We start from the raw sequence: 7,459 nt of genomic DNA on the forward strand, positions 1-7,459 counted from the left end.
CCGGATGTCAGTTTGTGGGATGGTGGTCCGTGCCTGTTGAAACGTCCCCTTACAAAAATTGTACACGAGACCGTGCTTAAACTGACACACAATATTTTTAGCGCAACGCAATCTGACTTTCAAAAATCCCTACAAAAGAATGGCCCTGACTAACATTAAACTATACCTTTCACGAATCACTTACCTCACCAAAAATCTTAGTTACTCGAACTACTGCAATACAGCGAGCGCCACTACTGCCAGCTAAATAAAAGATTCAAACTACTGAAGGCACTAACTACTAATAGGCATAGTTAGCAAATGAAAGATTTTGATAGAGAACAAACAATGTATTTACCTCAATAGTGTTCAAAAGTCATAATGTATATAGCAGTTCACGACATCCAGTCTTACAAATTTCAAAACTCCGCCATCTGTCTCCCCAAATCCACCACTGCTGGCGGCTCACCTCCAACTGCCGAACGCTATGCGCTGTTAACATCCAGCTGCCCAACACTACAATGGCAGACAACAATGCAAACGAGCCACAGACTGCACACAGCACAGCCAGTGATTTTCATACAGAGCGCTACGTGGCGTTACCAATAAGAAAACCTAAACAGCCTACTTACATAGATAGCCTCCACGCTCCTCACAAAAAATTTTACAAATTTTTTTGGGCGCTGGCCAATACATATGTGTTAAAATTTTTTTCACAATTACAATAACAAAGAAATCAAACGCACACACTTATTGATACAATGTTGGTCAAAAGCTAAAATTTTCTCACAGTCCATAAAGACAGTCCTGATCATCCATCACAGTAAAATTGCAGTGTTTTTTTTCTCAAAGTCTGAGCAGTAAAAGAAAATGCACACAGAAGTAGTGTTGTCCTTCCAACGGAAAGACAGTGCTGACTCTTGACATGCAGACATGTATTGGTGCAGAACAGAGCAAACCCACAGCAGAGTCAGTCGAAATTTTGAAGAGTATTGGTAGGTAGGTCATCACAGAGCAGACCCACTGTAGTCTTGGTAGAGATTATGGTATTGGTCGGCTACCAGAGGTGCAGACCCACTGCAGGCCTTGTAGAAATAATGGTATTGGTGGATCATCAAAGATGCAGACCCACTGTAGTCCTTGTAGAGACAGCCAGCAACCATCTGTTGCGACTGTGCAGGTGCACAATCACCATCGAAGAGTCTTGCGGACAATATAGCAAGTCCATAAACCACCCCTTGTGCACTCACAATTTTTTTTTAAGTTGTCCTTAGAACCAGCTATGCTGTTATCCAGTCCCTTGTTAAATTATTAACACAAGTGCAAACACTAAGAGTCCCTACTTCTCACATATTGTCCATATACTATCACCAACAGAAACGTGTGCAGTGAAATGTAACTTACAAGTTAGTTAATTTGATGAACTGGTATCAGTTACAATTTTATAACATAAGAACACAATAAGAAAGGTACAAAATACATCATTAAAAACATAATAATACAGATAACATTTGTAGTAATAGGGGCTTTACAAAAGAATAGAAATAAACATATACATCAGTGTTACAGGAGTTATGACATAAGTAAATACATAAAAGATAAGAATAATTATTGAAACATCAACTTCACACATGAGCATTAAAACAGAACAGAATTAATAATGTCTAACATCTTCACAAAGTAAATAACATATTATTAATGCAAATTATATTTGAGGATAACAGTGTTCCTCATCATAGTTCATGTAGCTGAGTATTAGAAAAATTCTACAACATAAGTCTTATCAGATAAACATATAAAGACAGGAAGAACGTAAATACACAAGGGTACACAAACACATAGTGAGATAACACAAGGAAAGGACACGGTTTGTTTTACTGCAGTATTTTGCAAACAAAACTTTCTTTACTTCTCGGAGATCTCCCTTCATTCTTCATTATTTCCAAAAAGTCCTATCTATACCTGCTTTCTGTACTTTTCTCGTATAACCTCTCAGTGCATTTCTTCAAATTCATCGCAACTCATTCTCTTATAGGCTACCCCCTCTTAAGCTAACTTAAATCTACTGAGCTCAGATGCATAAACTAAGGGACGAGGCAATGCAGCAGCACAAAACAATTAACACAAACAGCAATGACAAAAAAGATGGAAATTGGCAAAGCAAGCTACGGTAAATCTAAATTACCAAGCAATGCAACATTACAACTAATATGAGCCAATGTGCAGCAACAAGAAAAATAAATCAGTAGTAAAACTAGCTTAACAGAGTAATACAAAGTGAAATTTAGTAGCACTATGCCTGGCAAACAGCCGCAGCAAATGCAATAACTTATATCTAAACATGTGAAAGCTCAAGCAGAAAAAATATTACAGTAAAAATGGCCATGTTTAATACCTATGTCACATCTTAACACTAGAGTGATGCATCACTGTAACTTGCTCTAGCAGACCAGTTACCAAGTCACTGACAGAAATTATGTATGCAATTCCTGTGCAGGTATATCTCGCCTGTGAATCGTCGTGGAACGATGACTCGTCTCGCGAGGCGGTTGCCAATAATCCCCGACCACACATTGAGGCTTATGGTTCACTGTCAACACACTATGACCATGAAGATTCTCCATAGCCCACAAGTGGGAGCTTCAGAGGTTGACAATACAACCCCTTGTAAAGATAGCCTCATCAACCATCCTCTGCATGAACGAGCGACAAAACAGTCACCGCGGAGGCAAGTCCACTGGTAATAAGGCCTGGGCCAGAACGTGTTGCAAGTGATGCATATAGGAGCACTTGCAGTGAAAAATGTCCTGTACATTCGTCTGGCGGGCCTTCTACGTGGCGCCAATACCGGTGTCACTGTCAAACGTGTTTTATTTCCCCCTTCAAGAGCATGTACCCCCCTGAAAACGCATTTCTGTCTGCGTGTTCATATGACCTTTATTGCTCCTTATACTCTGTAGGATCGTTTCATGCAGTCACTGTCAAACATCATATATTTCCATCTTCAGGAAGGTTTACCTTCCTCGAAATCATTTTTCGCCGTATGCGTATATGACCATTTTTGGTCCTTGCCCCTGTAAATTGTTTCACGAAGTTTTCTTCCACATTTAGCAGTTGGCCTGTATGGTCGTCCATAGCAAAGTTACTAAGAGGAATATTCAGAAAGTAAGGTCCGATAGCCCACCCAGCTAGCCGCATGGTCGAACGAGCCGCTTCCCGAGCGGGTAGGCGTGACGGTCCCCAGCACGAATCCGCTCGGAGGAATAGTGTCGAGATCTGGTGTGCCAGCCAGCCTGAGGATGGTTTTTAAGGTGGTTTTCCATCTGCCTCGGCGAATGTGGGCTATTCCCCTTATTCCGTCTCAGTTACATTAAGTTGGCGATTACTGCGCAAATGCTGTGACCTGTTGTGGTGTTGTGAACACTGAGGGATACAGCGGGACGAAGCCTCTCCGTCATTTCTAGGATCCCGGTTCGATACATACATACATACATACCGATAGGTGACGGAATGGAAACCACAGTGAAAATTAAAAATGTTTTATTTGCAACACTTAGCTACACATTTCAGGTACATCCCTGCATAGTCACCGCTCCAACTAAGACATTTGTAATAGCACTGTACCAAGTTTCCAATACCATCATCATAGACAGCAGTCACCTGTGCTTTCTGCCAATTCTATACGCTGATTTGCAGCTTGTTGTCTGCGCAAGAATGCTGTCTTCATAACCATCGGTTCATGTGAACAGAGCTAAAATACAGAGGAAGAAAAGTCCTGACTGTACAGTGGGTGATGCAACATTCCCCATAGAAAACGCCGCAGGAGCGTCCTCATTGACCCTAAAACTGTCATTGAAGAATAAAATGCATGACAGTTACGTTGTGTGGGTTGCATGAAATAAGGGGAAATCTCTCGCTGGCTTTCGTACTTGGCAGGAGGCACTATTATTCTAGACACTTTTACGTGCTCACTGTGCACTCGTAAATGAAAAGAGGGCGTGACGCCATCGGAGGGGATGCTAGAGACACTGCCCAAAATATTTACGAAGAGTTTCAATTGGATTTTCACTGTGATATCCATTTCGCGATCGATCGGACCATACTTTCCGAATAGCCCTCCCAAATCGTGTGGAACACCTTGATGGTTTCAATTCTGTGCATTTTTAATACCATAGATTGATTAAACCGTAAGTCGTTTAGTAAAGTTTTAAACAATTATGAACAATCCTTCAGATCTATTTTACAGTTGCCGGCCACGGTGGTCTCGCGATTCTAGGCGTGCAGTCCGGAACCGCGCGACTGCTACGGTCGCAGGTTAGAATCCTGCCTCGGGCATGGATGTGTGTCATGTCCTTAGGTTAGTTAGATTTAAGTAGTTCTAAGTTCTAGGGGACTGATGACCACAGCTTTTAAGTCCCATAGTGCTCAGAGCCATTTGAACCATTTGAACTATCTTACAGTCCAATTCCGTCGGTGAGTGGTCAGTGTGGCCTACTGCCACGCCGTGGATCTGGATTCAATTCCTGGTTGTGTCAGGGATTTGTTCTTGATGAGAGGACTAGTCTGGGGTCCACTCAGACTCGTTATGCCAACTTAGGAGCTACTGAATGGGAAGCTCTTGAAAGCCGACAGCGGTCGGGAGAGTGGTGCCCTGAGTCCACGCCCCTCGATTCCGCACCCAAATGACGCCATTAGCTGAGGACGATACGGCGGTCGGTCAGCGGCAATCGGCTCGTCTGAAACAGAAACAACGGAGCTTTGCTTTGCTTCGTTTTTGCTCCATTATAGATTTTTAGTTCGAAGTTTACTCTAAACATCTGCTTTTGTTGGTAAATCAGAAGTGGGTTTGTTTATACCAGGAACTACGTGCTCCACGACCGCATTAATGAGAGCCGAGAAAGGCGTGGCAGCACTGGTCGTAAATTTTTAATCTGCAGATCGATTCCAACTGCTATGTAGCTATCTTCAGAGTCACTGGAATAAAACGACACAATGAGAATCAGACACTGAAACACAAATTGAAAACAGATCTCAAATACCTCAGTCTGTAAAACATAAATTTACATACCAACTATATCCAAGTGATCGTTGTCATTACAAATAAGAAACAGTTAGACTAAGCTTGCTGCGAACATTTCCATGCAGCTAACCGCGGTAGGTGATGTCAGTAGTAACTTACGCCTTCTTTGTTATAGTCATTTGTATACTACATTTTTAAACAATAGTTAAAAAATAAATAAAATGCGGTTGCCTTACGTACATTTACACTGGTGTCCTTAAACAGAAAATACATGCAGTAATTATGTTATGACCAAAAGGAAGAATCCTCATATACAGGGTGCGCATTAATAAAACCGACAAACTTGGGGACGGATTCCCGGCGGGAAATGGAGGATAAAAGGACCTATGATTATGAGTCGAGGAACGACAAGAAATCGTCCGGGAACCCAGTACAAAGCTGCAACGCATCCACGCCACAACAGCTGTTCAGAGCGGCCGCCCTGGGGTTGCAGGCAATGGAGGATACACATAATCGGACTTCAGCTTCACCATGTTGGCGGGCCTGCTTACCCAGAGCTTGCACTAGGGATTGTCACAACATTCTGTCCAGCCCGGTCCTCTAAATCTGCTGTATGCATAGTCCGCCCTCTCCCTGCACGGCCGTCTGTCTGAAAGGACCCATGCTCACATAAACGGACAAAAAGGATTTGAAATGTTGTCTGACTCGGTTGGTATCTATGAGGGTACTTGGTTTGGTATTGCTGTGGTGCCTCTCGACCGTTTCCATCTGCTTGGCCGTACACAAACACTGTCTCGGCTTGTTCCCGACATGGATACCGGACCATTCTGCTCCTTATAATACAGTGCGTTAAAGGGAGGTTTGCTATCTTTGGCCCGAAAAAGCGTGTTCTTTGAGAATTTTTAGTCGGGATATGTTATAGATATCAATGTAAACTTTGGTCAAAATGTTTATTGATATTTCCTCTACAAACTGGAATTTTTCCCACCGGAAATGTCGAAGAGCAAAGGCGGTAGTGCTTTCGGAACGAAACAAAATTTCGATGTAGAACTCCAAGCGCGGTATGTCACAGGTCGGCCGGCTCGTCTGAAATCAAAATTGAGTTGACGTTAGCGAAGTAATAAGATTATTTTGGAGCTGTACCTCGCTTAAGTTATTTGGACCACAGGAAACAAAATGGCGGCCATCTGAAAAAAATGGTGTTTTTTCATCGATTTTTTGACTTCGTCGGCAAAGTAAAAATACTTATAGTTGATGGATCGGAATAAAAGTCGTACAACTCCTAGACAATTTAGTTAGCTTCGTCGTTAACAAAGAATCATGCCAATCGGTTCAGTAGATTTGAAGTTACCATACTGCGCGACAAAAAAAAGTCATTTCGAGAAAAACGCGTTTGAAGTTTTGACTACATATAAATGCAATATTACGCAACTTACGTTCTACCTGCTATTCCGGGTCCACAAACTAGTCCTTCCTCTTCCTCACAGAGGGCGTTCTGCCCGATCTGGGCCATCCTGCGCTGCTCCAGAGCCGCTAGTACGGCCGGTGACAAGCGGTTTGCGGCCGCTTGAATCCGGTGGTCGTCCGAATGCTTGATGAACTGCGTCGAATAGAGTCCCAGCGTGACGTACATCGTTGCCATGGTCTTCAGAATTGGTGAATACCCTTCGTTGAAACTGCTCACTGCCAGGAATGTCGCAATCTCCACAGTCTTCGCACCAGAATGCAAATGCTTTGGGCTAACTTCCAAACACACGCGTTCAAACTTTTATTTGAATTTCGTGTGTTTCTTCGGAAGCACCGGTACAATAACTCGTCCCCCGAATGAAAAAAAACTGATGGGTGAAAAAGGTCGATTTCAGGCAGGTACAATTTTTTGTTCAATTGCGAATAACAAAAACATTTGCGTTCCGTCTTCTGAAAAACCGTTTCAGGTGTGGATTCGAAACACGTTTATGGATCAAAAAATGCAATGAAAAAAAAAACAATTTTTTGAAGCAAAAGAGAGTAAACCTCCCCTTAAGCACACAGTCTGTAACACGCAACGAACACACGGCACGTCGTCAGCGGAACTTAATTCGTCAGCCCCATCTACCGCGGCAGCGATGCATTTCCGACCACATGTTCTTAGGACTTTTCTTCCACCATTTCGAGTCAGGAATCCGTCCCTGCAGTTTGTCAGTTTTATTAATTTTTACTCCGTACGTGGCGCAAATTGGAATAATAAACAACTTTGGTTTTTGTATAAAACCTAAATCAATACTAATAGTAAGAAGTTATATAAAACGGCAACATATCTCATATGGAGTGCTTAATTACCTCTTCCAACGTAGCTTGTATTACGAAAAGTTACTTATTTTGTTGTGAAGTATGACCCAGTGTTACGACTCATAAAAAGTTCCTACAATGATTACTTTTTAAAATACTTTTTAAAACTGTAGTGTACAAATGACTATAAGA

Source organism: Schistocerca serialis, chromosome 8 (assembly GCF_023864345.2).
Source record: "Schistocerca serialis cubense isolate TAMUIC-IGC-003099 chromosome 8, iqSchSeri2.2, whole genome shotgun sequence".
NCBI lineage: Eukaryota > Metazoa > Arthropoda > Insecta > Orthoptera > Acrididae > Schistocerca > Schistocerca serialis.